Here is a 17,901-nt window from a genome sequence, read left to right as displayed (position 1 = left end):
CATATAACGATCGTGTATATTTCGATCTCACACCTGACGAGCCTAGATTTTGGGATCACAATCTCATGCTCGAAATCTGAGTGTAACAAAAGCTTTGACCCCAAAACCCTATTGTTTCACTCTAGAATAATCTTAGCAACTTAGAGGCTCTGAACTGTGCTTGAATGATGAATAGAAATGGTTGAGTATTAGGTCCCATTTATAGAGTTCAAGGAGTGAAACTAACTCCCATTTCAATGAATAAATAAATGATTAAAAATGAATAAATTTGAATTATTTGTTCAACAGATGCCCAGAACTCGGTAAAAAATGTTTAGGAACGAGTCAAGGTTATTAAGGGTTGTTTCTAGTTCAGAATTCTATGAAATTCAAAAATTGGGCACTGGAGGCGATATATCACCTAGGGTAGGCGATATATCGCCCCTGCCATGATCCTGAGGGTCCATGGTTTCGTTCGTGCGAATTCGACGTGTTTTCCGTATCAATCATAGGCGATATATTGGCCCCTATAGCTGCGATATATCAGCATACGCTGATATTTCAAACACGTCTTTGCACATTTCAGGATAATTTGAAATTCATTAAAACTACTTTTGACTGAGTAAAACGTGATCCTAACAGATAATGGAAGGTTCTAGAGCTTCTAGATCTTTCTTTTAATTAAACTATTCATAAAAAAATACTTAAATCCTTATTAATAAACATGCTTGTGACAAGTGTCACACTCTTAATTATTCTATCTAAACCTTAGGTTATAATAAATAAAATTCTTAGGATTATATTCATTAATCAAACCTTATGATAAAATTAATATTTCTAAACCATAGGTTAAACTTATAAAATCCATAACTATTTTTACAAGTTTCCAACTAAATCCCGGCTTTAATCAATATCTACGAAAATTAAAATTCTAGAGCTACTACTATTCCTACTACTACTGCTACTACTATTACTACTACTACTACTACTACTACTACTACTACTATTACTACTACTATCTAGCTAACTAAAATTTCGGGACGCTACAGATTAATGTTGAATTATATCTTTTAACATATTTATTTGTTTGTTTATTAGATTAATTTATATATATATTTTAATTTCTAAATATACATAGCATTAATTGTTTATTCCTTTTGTTTTTTCGTATATTCGTATATTTCAATTCACATTGTATAATAAAAACACAGAAATAAATGAATTGAAATATTTCTCCTCTATATAAAATAAATAGATATTTATTAATTATATTATGTTGACGCTGTTTTTCGTCAACAGATAAAAGAAGAGAGCACGTAAACAATTAAAGACAATGGCCAAAAGAAACAAACGAATCAAACACACGGTTTTTTACGTGGTTCAGCAGTTAAATCTGCCTAGTCCACGAGTCTCTGTTATTAATCTTAAGATTATCTCTGAACAATTCTTTAGCATGAATTCTCCAGAGTTTTCTCTCAAGGATCAGAATTTCGGTCCTTTACAATGGTGCATGACCTCTCTATTTATAGAGAAGGATGCAGAATACTATCCCACATATTTTGGGTAGTTACTCTTTTGTGAATAAAAATAAATGGCTTTAAATGCCAATAATCAGATATAAAAGGAAACGTCCCCCGAAGATCAGGCGGCGTATAACTGTATTGAATAATATCCCACAATTCTTGGGGATTTACATCAATTAATGAGGACTACATCTCATAGTTATAATACTTGTAGATATTCAAGGTGGTTATAGCGTATCTTCAAGGCTCCAGCATTTCTGGTCTCATGTCACTATGCGAGCCACTGACATCCCACCGAGCTAACGTTGATGTCGAAATGGGACATCGAGCTCAAGACCCATGCTCCGAAGTTCCTGAGGATGAAGGTGTTCTCGGAGCTACCTTTCGAGATCGAGATCATTTCGAGGTCACCTCATTCGAGATCATACATCATACTTTGCAGGCTTGACTTACAATCCTAGATCACTCTAATCCTCATGAGACCATTTATTGCGAACTCAGCTTTCGAGGTCATATTCACTATGGCTCGAAATCTGGGTATAACATTTTGCCCCCTCAAAAGTATTTGTTCGAATCCTAAGAGAAGGAAACTTTTGAACTACTCTCTCTGGGAACCATACCGTCACACTCTTAAAAATGGACACGTGCCAGATGGGTATTGCTCACTTTAGGTACTTGAGTACCTTGGGAACACGCCCACGATCGTTCGTCTGACAACTTTTCGGCGCCATCTTATCACCGATTCCCATCCATTCGATCTGTTGAGGACTTTAACCAACGCTCCTGATCAATTTAGTTTTCCCACCTATATATATAAGACCTCCTCTTCGTCTTCTTCTTTACGTTTGTTCATCGTAAACCAGAAAGAAAAGAAAAAACAAGAAAGCCAGAAACTTTTATAAGAAGCTTCCGTCCCGTGCATGTTTTCTCGACCCAAAAAACAAAGGAACCCTGGTCTGTTCGAGTCAGTGAGTTCTTTCTTGCAACCTCTTCTCCGAACGACGATTTTGCTACAATCACCATCACTGTGTAAGTATGCCATTTTTGTTTTTAGCTCTTTTTTTTTTGTTATGTCATACTTGCTGCGTATAATAGAATGATACGATAGGAGGTTTTGGATCAATAGGCTTTTATGTTTTCTGGATGTTCGCCTCTGGTTTATGCCCAGTTTTGTCCTTTGAACGGAGTTTCAACTTTCTGGGTTTTGAAAATTTTAGGCTATGTTTCTTGTACACCAAGTTTTCGGGTAAAAACCCTTGTTCTTGACAATTACACGAAACCCAAAAATGCCCTTTCCTGGCTAACCGCCACCTTTCTTTCCCTTGAATTTCGGGATTTTCAAAAAATCATCCACGTTCTTTTTCTTCCCTGTGGAACACGCGCTCTGACTCGTTAGATATCCGAGCTCATCCTATCGAGTTCGTGATCCTTGCATGCATGGCCCTCACCATTTTTTCTTTCTCGTTAGATGTCACAGAATCTGGAAAGACGGTGGGGGTCATTACGAGCAATCCCTTACGAGCCCAAATCTCCGAGCCCGGAATCGGTCTTTGCCCGGAACCAACGTCGGATAAAAGAATACGAGCTTGCGCGCGAGCAGGAGGACATTCGAGCCCACTATCGTCGTCAGATAGACGAGGTCATTGAAAAGAAGAGCAAAGTCCTTCGGGAGGCCATCTATCCGGAGCCCAACCCGGGACCTAGGCCAATCCCCCTCGACCCAGCGTTAAAAGTTACGGTTGCATACCGCCCAGGGGAACTCCAGTTTTCCTTATTGACGGAGCCTTCGTCTTCACAGCCTAGGAGGGAGATGTTTGAAGCCGAATTCTACCAGAGCTCGGTTACCACCACCGACCAAATAGCCGATATCTTGGCCCTCCATGGCCTTAGTTCGTTGGACACACTGAAGTGTCGAGCTCCGACAAGGCACGAACGGAGCTGTTTCGCCCCTGGGGGTCGCGATTCCAGTGTAAAATACGCGGCCTGGAGCCAGGAACACATAAGGGCAGGAGCTCTGCTGCCCCTGAAGTCCTTTTTCAACGACTTCATTGATTTTGTTGGGTTGGCTCCATTCCAACTCAACACCAATTCATACAGGGTGCTGTCTGCCCTGAGGTCCTTGTTCCACGAGCAGGGGTGGACAGGGCCTTCACCCCAAGAGATTTTATATCTCTTTTGTTTGAAGAGTAATCCCTCCCGAGCTCGGGGAGGGGATGGCTTTTACTATCTTTCGAGCTACCCCAAAGAGACAAAGATCTTTGAAGATCTTCCGAACCACCCTCCTGACTTCAAGAAGGCTTTTTTCTGGACAGACGGTCTGTCCCCGTCTCGACACCGTTCGTTCAGGCGGATTCGTAAGTATTCTCGTTACTTTCTATTTTTAAGCTCGAAATTTTAGCCCTAAAATCCATATTTAGTTGAAATGTACCTCGTCTTTCAGCTAACTTTCAGCGTCCCACCCCTGACGAAACAATGACGAAGCACAGAGAGGCCCTGCTCCGACTCCCCTACGGCAGACGGTCTCTCTCATTTCTATTACATGAGGACAAGCTACGAGCTTGTGGGTTGTTGGGACAGGGCCAGTCAACCTCTGACTGGTCCAGTAAAAAATACGAACGCTGGGAGGAAGTGCCACTGGCCACAGGCACCCTTCCTCCGAGGAGAGAAAGGAAAGCGTCTCTCCCAATTCGCTCGAGAAGTCCGCGGTCGGGAAATGAGGCCAATGACGAAGCCTCGAGCTCGTACTCTGGTGGAGGTAATACCCTTCCTACTTCGCGAATGTGGTCCTCCACTTTATTAAAACACAGGCCCAATAGACTAGTCTCGTGCCCACAGGATAGATACCACTTCTACATATGGAGTTGGGTAGATGACTGTGTCCATAGGTTTGATAGTGGGCTCGGGAAATACGACACTATGTATACCACGGACGAGGTGTGGAATGGGATAGCTGTGCAGTATGGGACCAATGATTATAGGGACCTTTCGAGGTTATCACCAACTTATAGGGAAGGCACTCCCCCCGCCTCTTCTGAAGACGGGGGAATTTCATGGTCCCCAAGCTCAAGCTCGGGGGAAAGTTCCAGTTAGGTTTTTTCTTCCACCACTCTATACGTGATGTTGAAGTAACTTGTATCTCTTTTACTGACTCACTGTGATGACTTGTGTAGGCGATATGGACTCTGACCTCGACGCCCTTATCGACAATGCGGGTGCCAAGAGGAGCAAACGCCCCAGGGCAGGGGGACTGAAAACCAGCCAGCCTGGGAAAGGCTCCAAGAGATCTAGGAAAACGCCTCCTCCTCCCCCGTCGGCTTCGAGCTCTGCTGCTGCGTCGACTGGCCAGACTAACGCCCCCACGACGATGCCACCCTCGCAGGCCGTTGTCTCTGTGGTGGCGCCGGCCTCGCAGACTGGTATCCCTGCCGTGGTCGAATCCCAACCTCCTGTGGCGGGTCAAACGCCTTCTACTCAGCTCGCCAAGAGACCTTCTGCTTCCCGAGCTCAGAAGCTAACCATCTCCACCCATATGGATTCGTATGTGGTGGATAATGCTGCCGGACCTTACGGATCTACGCTGATCTCGGATGTAATGTCCCGGATCGGCCAGAGCTACGGCAGTTTCGAGGCCCCTCAGTGGCAGTGTCTAACTGGCACCCGAGACCGCACTGTCCTGTACGAGAAGAGTATCGAGCACACTGCCGCGGTAAGTATCCTTCTATATTCCATTTGCTTACATTCATACTGTCTCGAAGCTAATGATGGTTTCTCCCTTTTTTCAGGCTCTTGCTTTCACTGCCCAGCTCAATTACGAGCTGAACAACGAGATCCATTCGAGCAGGACCCACGCCCAAGAGGAGAGGGACCTCCACCTTAGAGCGAATGATGACCTGAAGGCGGCGAATACTAAGCTCGAGGTAGTGGTTAAGGAGCGTGAGGAAATGGCCAAGGAGCTCGGAAAGCTGAAAACCGAACTCGAGGAGAAAAAGAAAGATAACATCCAGCTTCGAGAGACCAATAAGAAGCTCGAGGAAGACAAGGCCGTCACCCTCGACCTTATGGAGGATATCAAAACCCGCCTTACTGCCGAGTACAAAGAAAAGAAGGAAACGGCGGTCGACTCAGCCATGTACCGGATGTGGGCCTATAATGAAGAACTGGACACCAGTTTTTTGGGTCCCCACGAGGCGTCGTTCCTTGACCGATGGAATGCTCGGCTCGAGAAGGAAGAGGCTGAACGGCTTGAGAAAGAGAAGGCTGAGCAGCTCGAGAAGGAAAAGGCTGCTCCGGGTACCGTTTCGGAGGAAGCTCAGGAGGATAGTCATGCTATTCGTCCTGAGGGGTCCGGTGCCACTGATGTTGAGAAGGCCAAGGAGACTCCTCTTCATTGAATTTGATCTCGGGGAGATCAGTTATCGGGGCTGCGTCCCCTTATGTATTTATTGTAGTTTATGCCCATGGGGCTGATACAATCTCTTTAACTAATTCTTTTACATGCCTTATATTTCTTGGCTCGAAATATTTTGCACATTCTTATAATTGATGAACTCGTTTATGTTTATTTATGCATACAAACATAGTTTGGATTTTTAGGCTCGAAATTCGATGCATTCATGCATAGTTTATTCGAATTATCCGTTTCCGACCTCGTTACTTATCAAGGTCGGATATTACTCCAACCATGAACTCGAAAGTACTTATATGGTATGTAATATGAATGATTTGGTTATCTTTTTAGTCACTTTTCCTCTTCCTCAGTATTTTGGCTCCGAGGTTACGAGTTCGAAACTATTTTTCTTTTTAAGATATTCCAGCCTCAATCTCGACATATTCCGCAATAGGTTTAGGTTCATCGATCGATAAGTTGGCTGGTTTGTTCCAAACCTGTTTAAGCTCGTATTTGGTTATATCCAAACACTTAGTATGTTTTTGATGACTCGGTTAAGTCCGAACTATCTAAGCTTGCTCGGTTAAGTCCGAACTATTTAAGCTCGCATATTTGGTTATATCCAAATGCTTTTATCTTTTTGGTAGTTCGGTTATGTCCGAACTATCTAAGCTCGCGTATTTGGTTATATCCAAATACTTTATGTATATTTTTATTTTTTAAGCTGGTGGTATGTATACCAATGATGCCCCCTTAATATCCTATGAGTGTGACCATAGGTTATTAAATTAAGAGAGATTGCAAAAAAAAAAAAAATTACATGTGAAACAAAGTAGACTCTTTATTTGATGAAATTCAAAAACCAATTAAATACAGATAGAAATCATGGTTACAGGCGACACTTTCTACACTATTGATAATATGGTCTAAGGTGTTCGCCATTCCATGCTCGAGGTATCAGACTCCCATCTAATCTCGCAAGTTTGTATACACCAGGTCGGATGACTGACTCTATCTGGTATGGTCCTTCCCAGTTCGGCCCGAGCACCCCAGCTGCTGGATCTCGGGTTGCTAAGAATACTCGTCTCAAAATCAGGTCTCCCACTCCGAAATTTCAATCTCGAACCCTCTTATTGAAATATCTCGTGGTCCGTTGCTGGTAAGCAGCATTTTTCAGCTGAGCCTCTTCCCTTTTTTCTTCGATCAAGTCTAGGGTTTCTTCGAGCTGAGTATAATTGGAACTTTGGTCGTAAATCTGAGTTCGAATCGTTGGAATTTCGACCTCAATGGGCAACATTGCCTCGCAGCCGTATGCTAGAGAAAACGGGGTATGCCCAGTTGATGTCCGAGCTGTAGTTCTATATCCCCAAAGGACTTGGGGTAATTCCTCAGGCCATCGTCCCTTTGCTTCTTCCAACTTTTTCTTCAAGGAACTCTTGAGAGTTTTATTAACGGCTTCGACCTGACCATTCGCCTGAGGGTGAGCCACTGACGAAAAGCTCTTTATTATACCGTTCTTGTTACAAAAGTTGGTAAATAAGTCGCAATCAAACTGGGTTCCGTTGTCAGACACAATCTTTCTTGGCACTCCATATCGGCATACGATGTTCTTTACCACGAAATCTAGGATCTTCTTCGAAGTTATGGTCGCCAATGGTTCAGCCTCCGTCCATTTTGTGAAGTAATCAACCGCGACCACAGCATACTTTACTCCTCCTTTGCCAGTTGGGAGTGAGCCTATGAGGTCGATGCCCCATACCGCAAAAGGCCATGGGGATGTCAACATGGTTAGTTCGGAAGGTGGAGCTCGGGGTATCGTGGCGAATCTCTGGCATTTGTCGCACTTTTTCACGTACTCGAAAGAATCCGTTTTAATGGTTGGCCAGAAATATCCTTGGCGTATAATCTTCTTGGACAGGCTATGCCCCCCGGTATGGTCTCCGCAGAACCCTTCATGAATTTCTTCAATAATCTTCTTTGCCTCGGGAGGAGTTACACATCTGAGCAATGGCATGGAATACCCTCTTCTGTATAGCCTTCCATCCAGGATGGTGTAACGAGGAAGTTGATACATTAGTTTCCGAGCCTGATTTCGATCTTTTGGAAGAATTCCATTTTCGAGGTACTCAACTATCGGGCTCATCCAGGTCGGCTCTGTCTCGATCATACACACATCTTCCTCGTCAGGCTCAGTAATGCTGGGTGCTGACAGGTGTTCTACGGGTACAACATTCAGCTCCTCACTTTCGGCGGAGGTGGCGAGCCGAGCTAAGGCATCTGCATTTGAGTTTTGTTCTCGAGGAACCTGTTCGATTGCATAAAACTCAAAAAACTCTAATGCGGACTTTGCCTTCCCCAGATACGCTGCCATTTTTGTGCCACGAGCCTGGTACTCTCCCAAGATTTGATTAACTACGAGCTGGGAGTCGCTGTAAGCTTTGAGCTCTTTTGCTATTCGTAGTCCTGCAAGTAAAGCCTCGTACTCAGCTTCATTATTAGATGCTTTAAAGCCGAACCTTAACGCATAGTGAAATTTGCTCCCTGCAGGAGTGATCAAAATAACTCCTGCCCCCACTCCATTTTTATTTGACGACCCGTCGACGTAAAGTTTCCACAGCTCGTGGGCCGTGGTTGTTACTTCGTCATCAGCGATACCAGTGCACTCCACTATGAAATCCGCCAACGCTTGTGCCTTGATGGTCGTTCTCGGATGGTAGGTGATCTCGAACTGTCCGAGCTCAACAGCCCACTTTAGGAGTCGACCAGACGCCTCTGGTTTAGACAAGACTTGCCTTAGTGGTCGATCTGTTAGTACATGGATAGGATGTGCCTAAAAGTAAGGGCGGAGCTTTCGAGATGAGTGGATCAAACTGAGGGCGAGCTTCTCCATCAGTGGATATCTTGACTCTGCCCCCAGTAATCTTTTACTGATATAGTAGACGGGTTTCTGTATTCTCTCTTCCTCTCGGACGAGCACCGCGCTTATCGCGTGTTCGGTAGTTGAGAGGTATAGGAACATTACTTCTCCCATCTCAGGCTTTGATAGGATGGGCGGTTCGGCTAGGTGCTTTTTGAGCTCCTGAAAGGCTAGCTCGCACTCATCTGTCCATTCGAACTTCTTACTTCCTTTCAATAAGTTGAAGAATGGGAGACCGCGGTCCGTTGACTTCGAGATGAACCTGCTCAGAGCTGCCATCCTGCCAGTCAGGCTTTGAACATCTTTATGCTTCCGAGGTGAAGGCATATCGATCATGGCCTTTATTTTGTCGGGATTAGCCTCGATCCCACGAGAATTGACAATGAAACCCAGAAATTTCCCTGAAGACACCCCAAAAGTGCACTTCTGAGGATTCAACTTCATGTTGTACTTTCTGAGCACGCCAAAGCACTCTTCGAGATCATCAACATGGTTCTTGTTAAGTTGAGACTTTACAAGCATGTCGTCAACATAAACTTCCATGTTGTTCCCTATTTGCTCTGAGAACATCATGTTTACGAGCCGCTGGTACGTGGCTCCGGCATTCTTGAGTCCGAATGGCATGACATTGTAGCAGTAGAGCCCTTTATCTGTAATGAAGCTCGTATGCTCTTGGTCGGGGGCATGCATGGGAATCTGGTTATATCCAGAATAGGCATCCATGAACGACATCAGACCATGTCCCGCCGTGGCGTCTACGAGCTGATCAATTCTCGGCAAGGGAAAACAGTCTTTTGGGCAGGCCTTGTTGAGGTCCGAATAGTCAATGCACGTCCTCCACGTCCCATTGGGCTTCGGGACCAACACTGGATTGGCCACCCAATCAGGGTCAAAAGCGTCCCTTATGAAATTATTTGCTTTCAGCCTGTCCACCTCCTCCTTTAATGCTTTCTTTCTGTCTTCATCCAGCTGCCTTCGCTTTTGCTGCTTCGGGGGAAAGCTTTTGTCTATATTCAATGCGTGGCTCGCTACATTAGGGCTTATTCCCACCATGTCAGAGTGTGACCACGCGAAGACATCCTGGTTTTTCTTCAGAAAGCAAATTAATTGCTATTTTGATTCGTCTTGGAGGTGTTTCCCGACCTTCACCTTCTTTGAGGGATCAGATTCATCGAGCTGAACCTCTTCGAGCTCCTCCAAAGGTTGGAGGTCAACCTTTTCCTCAATCCTCGGATCGATCTCCTCATCAATTTCTAAAACTGTCCCATCTTTATTCTGTATGACAACGAGTGCTTGAGCGCTCGTTTGTTTCTTTCCCCTCAAGGAAATGCTGTAGCACTCCCTTCCTGCCAATTGATCTCCTTTCAATGTTCCGACCCCGCTTGGAGTTGGGAACTTAAGGGCTAGATGCCTTACAGATGAAACTGCCCCCAGCCCGACCAGGGCGGGTCTCCCGAGCAGTACATTGTAGGCAGATGGTACCTCTACTACCACGAACTCCATCATCTTGGTCACCGAGACAGGATAGTCTCCCAAGGTCACAGGGAGTTCGATGGACCCCATACAGGCGGTTCCTTCTCCAGAATAGCCGTACAAAGTGGTCGCACAAGCCTTCAGGTCGCGAAGGGAGAGTCCCATTTTCTCTAGTGTCGCTTTATAAAGAATGTTAACCGAGCTCCCATTGTCTATGAGAACTCGGCGCACTCTCTTGTTGGCAAGCTGCAGGGTGATGACAAGTGGATCATGATGAGGGAACTGGACATGGGAGGCATCTTCCTCGGTGAAGGTTATAGGCTGAGTTTCAACCCTTTGGCTTTTTGGTGCCCTTGGTTCGGGTTCATAAGGAGACCCGTCCCCTGTCTTCAGTTCATTCACATATCGCTTTTGAGCATTTCTACCTCCTCCTGCGAGATGAGGACCGCCCGAGATGGTTATTACGTCCTCTCCATCTATCGGCGGAGGCCTGTCTTCTTCCCGAGATCGGGAGTTATTATTCTGTGCTGCTGGAAGCGCGGCTACTCTCTGGCTGGCAGTGGTCTGTCCAGTACTCTGGTTTTTGACATACTGCCGGAAATAACCCCTCGAGATCAACCCTTCGATCTCGTCCTTCAGCTGTCGGCACTCATCAGTTGTGTGTCCGGTGTCTCTATGAAACCGGCAGTACTTGCTGGAATCCCTCTTGGACTTTTGATTCCTCATTGGGTCCGGACGCCTGAAGGGGACCTAGTTTTCATTAGCCAGGTATATATTTTCCCGAGACTCATTGAGCTCGGTGTGTACTTTGTATACGGAGTAATACCTTTCTCCTTTCTTTTTCTTTCCCCCTTCAGCCTCGTGGTTATTTCCCTCGCTCTTTTTCCTCTTAGAGGGATTCTCTGTGGTAGGCTATGAAGTTGCTGGGTCAGCCGAGGTTGAGGCGGAGTTAATGTTTATCGTTGTAGTTTCGGTTTGCGAGGTTGCTTTTAGCGTTGACCTCGCCTCCTCTACATTGACAAATCTCTGCGCCCGCTTGTTAAACTCGGTTATTGACCTCACCGGTTTCCCTTGCATGTCATCCCACAGGGCGCTTCCAGGCAACACACCAGCTCGGATAGCCATCAAGTGTCCACTGTCGTCCACATCTCGTGCCCGGGCGACCTCTAGATTAAATCTTGTCAGGTAGCTTTTCAGTGTTTCACCCGGCTGTTGCCGGACGTTAGTCAAAGTGGACGCCTCTGGTCTAACTCCCATCATAGCTTGGAATTGCTTCTTGAAGTCTCTAGACAATTGATCCCACGAAGTTATCGAGTGTCTCTTGTACTTCTCAAACCAACTCTTGGCAGGTCCGGCCAATGATGTCGGAAACAACATGCATCTGAGCTCGTAACCTACGTTACTGGCTCTCATAATTGTGTTGAATGTACTCAGGTGGCTACATGGGTCGGTTTTTCCTTCAAATGCTGGGACGTGAGGAATCCGGAACCCTTGAGGAAACTGAGTGTTAGAAATATTGGGAGCAAACGGCTCGAGCTCCTCATCAGAGTCCTCGTATCGACCACTCCCTCGTTCATTCTTCAAAAGCCTAAAGGCTTTTTCGAGCTGATCAATCCTTTCTTGGACTGGGTCCTTAGGTGGTGTTTGGAATTGATAGTCATTAATCGCGATCCCAGGCTCGCGCCTCCGTGAGGGATCTCTACGCCCATTCAGATGATTCCTAAGATCCGGATTTGTTTGATCTCCCTTCCCCCTGCTCTGATTCAGATGATTTCGCAGGTCAGGATGGCTCTTGTGATTTCCAGTATTTTTACGACCCCGGTCGTGTTTACTGACGGACCTAGTTTCTCCGGACTCATCACTGGTAAAACTCATTGATCGGTCATTTCGTGGTGGGTCCTTTCTACGTCGCCTTGTCTCTGCAGTGCGAGATCGGGACGTCTGACTTCTCTCGGATGGCGCGCCTTTCCGCCCCTGGAACGTCTCCCTGTTTCCTTGTCTTTCCCATGTACGCCCTTGATCCTGATCTCGACCAGGTTGAGCGTTTCTGCGGGGAGGTGAAGGATATCTTATGGGAGACGGAGGGAACCGTATAGGTGACGGTGGTTGTCGTCCTTGCCTCGGCCTGGAGGGTCCAGAATTTGCCCAAGATGGGCCAGTTGCGTTCGGTGCACTACCAGGAACCTGAGTCCGAGCCTCGGCAGGAGCTCGGTTGTTCTCAGTTCCTGCAGGCACTTCCACAGGTGGATTAGGCGGGACCCGAGCTCGGGTACTCCTCTGAGGCCTAGAAGGAGCGGATGGCTCTGTTGGTGCTGGAGGTTGTGCTGGCCTCCTTGTGGCAGCATTTTTTCGTGGACGTCCACGGGGCCTCCGGGGAGGAACGTGCACGTCCCTTGGAGGAGGGACTTGGTCTTCGCGCAGAGGCGGGGGCTGAGCCACCTGCGCCTCTGCGGCTATCCTAGTCAACTCCTCGTTACGTTTGTTGGCTTCTGCCAACAGTTGTTTCAGCTGCCGATTTTCCAATTCTACAATAGGGACATAACGCTCAGGGTTATAGTACATGTCCTCATCCCTTGGTTGTGGAGGTGGTCCCCGGGAATCAGAGAACCCACTCCTTTCTTCAGCGTCCGGGTTCTCCATTGGTTGTTTTCCAGGACGCCTTGGGTAATTTTCTTCAGGAGTGTTCTGATTGTTTGCAGCCATGAATCTCTCAGGGATGGATGCTTGAGGCTCTCAATGAAAGCACCAAACTGTTGACGCCGTTTTTCGTCAACAGATAAAAGAAGAGAGCACGTAAACAATTAAAGACAATGGCCAAAAGAAACAAACGAATCAAACACACGGTTTTTTACGTGGTTCAGCAGTTAAATCTGCCTAGTCCACGAGTCTCTGTTATTAATCTTAAGATTATCTCTGAACAATTCTTTAGCATGAATTCTCCAGAGTTTTCTCTCAAGGATCAGAATTTCGGTCCTTTACAATGGTGCATGACCTCTCTATTTATAGAGAAGGATGCAGAATACTATCCCACATATTTTGGGTAGTTACTCTTTTGTGAATAAAAATAAATGGCTTTAAATGCCAATAATCAGATATAAAAGGAAACGTCCCCCGAAGATCAGGGGGCATATAACTGTATTGAATAATATCCCACAATTCTTGGGGATTTACATCAATTAATGAGGACTACATCTCATAGTTATAATACTTGTAGATATTCAAGGTGGTTATAGCGTATCTTCAAGGCTCCAGCATTTCTGGTCTCATGTCACTATGCGAGCCACTGACATCCCACCGAGCTAACATTGCTGTCGAAATGGGACATCGAGCTCAAGACCCATGCTCCGAAGTTCCTGAGGATGAAGGTGTTCTCGGAGCTACCTTTCGAGATCGAGATCATTTCGAGGTCACCTCATTCGAGATCATACATCATACTTTGCAGGCTTGACTTACAATCCTAGATCACTCTAATCCTCACGAGACCATTTATTGCGAACTCAGCTTTCGAGGTCATATTTACTATGGCTCGAAATCTGGGTATAACATATTAATATAAATATAAAATCAAATGTTATAAAATATCATTATTATAATAATATTTAATATAAGATTACAAAAATAATAATTATATTAATATAAATTCAAATTCAAATGTTATAAAGTATTATTATTATAATAATATATAATACAAGACTAAATATTTAATACTTATATTAATATAAATTTAAATATTATAAAATATCATTATAATAATAATACATAATATATAATCTAAATTTTTATTAAAAAAATTATCATTTATGTTTAAAAAGGTTATTATTTATATATATTAAAAAAATCCTAAAGATGTTTTGGTTTAACTTTTCTTTTAATATGTTTATGTCATTATTTTATATATAATATTGTTTATATATTTGAAATTTATATAATAATGATACACATTTACTAAAAATTATTAATTAATTCTATAAATAAAACTAAGCAAACGTGCATTGCATGTTGCTTATATCTAGTATAATTAAACAATTTAAAAGAGTATTAGCTATTGTGTATGAATATAATTAAATGTGTAACTAGAAAACACAATCGCACGATTCGCGCAATCCTTTGTAATTATTAAAAAAAATATATTTTAAAATATTTTTTAAAGATTGTGTGCTAGGATTCTTTTTCATCCTACTTGTACAACATGCTCTTAATATGGACACGTGAGAGTATCTTCACCAAATTTTTTTTCATGATAATGTTCATTGTATAGCGAACCTCCATCGGGTTTTTGAGAAATTCTGAATAATCAAAGTGACGAAAAAAAGTTCAAAAATCTTGTTGTACGTGCTTTTATTTAATAATAATAATATTATTATTATTATTATTATTATTATTATTATTATTTTTATATAAAAAGTCTAAATTATATATAAGAAAAATTATGTTTTGTGTAAGGGTTAGTTTGGTCGAGTACTTGTTTGCACCCTTTACTTTTAAAAATTAACTATTAGATATCGTGATTTGTCAAAAGGTTAAAAATAAGAATAGATAGATAGATTATTTGAAACTGTATTTTGGTCGATTACCCATTTTGTCCATTTATTTTTAACAAGAATTTACATCACTGGTTCATATCCAGTTTTGATGTTTGAACAAGATTCCTGTTTTCTGGGTTTTAAAATTTTAGGAGACGTTTCTTGTACACCAAGATTTCGGGTAAAAAACATGGGCCTTGACAAATGCACGAAACCCAAGGCTGCCTTTTCTGGTTAACCACCACTCTTTTTTCCCTTGATTTTTGGGATTTTCAAAAAAAAAATTATCCACTCTCCTTCCTTTCCCGTGGAACGCACGTCCTGACTCTTTAATAAATGCCTTAATATGTAGCTCGTTTTGTTCCTAAACCCCGAGCTCGTAACTTCGAGCTCGAAACTCTTGCCTGCATGGCCCTCACCATTTTTTCTTTCTCGCTAGAAGTCACAGAATCTGGAAAGACGGTGGGGGTCGTTGCTGGCAATCCCTTACGAGCCAAAATCTCCAAGCCCAGAATCATTGTTCGCCCGGAATCAACGTCGGATAAGAGAATACGAGCTTGTGCGCGAGCAAGAGGACATTCGAGCTCACTACCACCGCCAGATAGACGAGGTCATAGAGGGGAAGAGGAGAGTTCTTCGGGAGGCCCTCTATCCGGAATCCAATTCAGGACCTAGGTCGATTCCTCTCGATCCTGCATTGAAGGTTACTGTCGCATACCATCCAAGAGAGCTCAAATTTTTACTAATGGGGGAACCTTCTTCCTCGCAGCCGAGGAGAGAAATGTTTGAGGCCGAGCACTATTAGAGCTCGGTTACCACAACTAGTCAGATAACTGAAATCCTGGCTTTCCACGTCTCAGTCTGTCAAGCTCCTTGAAGTGTCGAGCTCCGGTCGACCATGAGCGAAGCTGTTTCGCCCCTGGGGGCCACGACGCCAGGTTGAAGTACGCGGCGTGGAGCCAGGAGCACATGAGGGCAGGAGCACTGTTACCCTTGAAGTCTTTTTTCAAGGACTTCACGGATTTCGTTGGGTTGGCCCCGTTCCAACTCAACACCAACTCTTACAGGGTACTGTCTGCCCTGAGGTCCTTATACCACGAGATGGGGTGGAAAGGACCTTCGCCTCAAGAGATCTTGTATCTCTTTTGTCTGAAAAGCAACCCCTCCCGAGCTCGGGGAGTTGATGGCTTTTATTACTTCTCGAGCTATCCCAAGGAGAAGAAGGTCTTTGAAGATCTTCCCAATCATCCGCCTGATTTCAAAAGGGCCTTCTTCTGGACAGACGGTCTGTCCCCGTCCCGACACTACTCGTTCAGGCGGATTCGTAAGTATTCTTGTTATCTTTATTTCTGTGCTCAAGATTTTAGCTCTTAGATCCGTACTTAGTAGAAATATGTTATCTTTCAGCCAATTTTCGGCGTCCCACTCTTGACAAGACAATGAAGGAGCATAGAGAGACCCTGCTCCAACTCCCCCGTGGCCGGAGGTCTCTCTTGTACCTTTTACACGAGGATAAGCTCCGAAAGTGCGGACTTTTGGGGGAGGGCCAGTCCACCTTTGACTGGTCCAATAAAAAATATGAACACTGGGAGCAGGTTCCCCTGCCCACAGGCGCCCTTCCTCCGTGGAGAGAAACGAGGCCACCACTTCCAGTTCGCCAGAGGAGTCCGCTGTCTGGGAATGAGGCTAATGATGAAGCCTCGAGCTCGGATTCGGATGAAGGTAAAGTCCTCCCTACCTCGAGAATGTGGTCCCCCACCTTACTAAAACACAGGCCCAATAGGTTAGTCTCGTGCCCACAGGATAGATACCACTTCTACATATGGAGTTGGGTAGATGACTGTGTCCATAGGTTTGATAGTGGGCTCGGGAAATACGACACCATGTATACCACGGACGAGGTGTGGAACGGGATAGCTGTTCAGTACGAGACTAACGATTATAGGGACCTTTCGAGGTTATCACCTACATATAGGGAAGGCACTCCCCCCGCCTCCTCTGAAGACGGGGGAATTTCATGGTCCCCAAGCTCAAGCTCGGGGGAGAGTTCTAGTTAGGTTTCTTCTATCATCACTTTATACGTCTGTGACACTGAAACAATTTGTATGCTTCTCATTTATTAACTCACTCTGTGTTGTGACTTGTGCAGGCAAGATGGACTCCGACCTCGACAACATCATCGATGGTGTTGGCGCCAAGAGGAACAAGCGTCCCAGAGCGGGGTCGCTGAAGACTGACCGGCCGGGCAAGGGCCCCAAGAGGTCCAAGAAAACCCCTCCTCCCGCTCCGCCGGTTTCGAGCTCCATCGCTGCGGCGACTTCCCAGGCCGGCGCTTCCACAACGGCGCCGTCCTCGCAGGTCGTCGCCTCTGCAGTGGCGCCGACTTCGCTGGTCGGTCCCTCCACTATGGCTGAGTCCCAACCTCCTGTGGTGGTTCAGTCATCCTTAGGTCCGCCTTCTAGAAGGCCTTCTGCTTCTCGAGCTCAGAAGCTATCAATTTCCACCCACATGGACGCATATGTGGTCGACAATGCCGCTGGGTCCCATGGATCTACGCTGGTCTCGGATGTTATGTCCCGGATCGGCCAGAGCTTTGGCAGCCTCGAAGCTCCCCAATGGCAATGCTTGAACGATACTCAAGATTGCACTGTCCTCTATGAGAAGAGTATCGAGCTCGCTGCCGCGGTAAGTATCCTTCTATAGTCCTTCTTCATGGTTATAATCACACAGATTTGGTGTTAATGATGAATTTTTTCCTTTTCAGTCTCTTCCCTTTACTGCCCAGCTCAACTATAAGCTGAACAATGAGATCCACTCTTAGGCACTTTTTCTCATCCTCGCTTTTTGCTCCAAGGTTAAGAGTTCGAAACTATTTTCTTTAAGATATTCCAACCTCGATTTAGAAATAGGTTTAGGGTCCTACTTCCCATCGATTAGTTTTTTTTCTTTTGGCTGGTTTGTTCCAAACCTGTTAAGTTTGCACATCTGGTTAACTCCAAACGTTTTCGGTTTTTGGTAATTCTGTTATGTCCGAACTATCTCAGTTCGCGTATTTGGTTATATCCAAGTACTTTATATATTTTTAATAATTCGGTTATG

The sequence above is a fragment of the Humulus lupulus genome, chromosome 5, assembly GCF_963169125.1.
Source record: "Humulus lupulus chromosome 5, drHumLupu1.1, whole genome shotgun sequence".
In the NCBI taxonomy this organism is placed as follows: domain Eukaryota; kingdom Viridiplantae; phylum Streptophyta; class Magnoliopsida; order Rosales; family Cannabaceae; genus Humulus; species Humulus lupulus.
The sequence above is the reverse complement of the archived record's forward strand: the minus strand, read 5'-3'. Positions refer to the sequence as shown.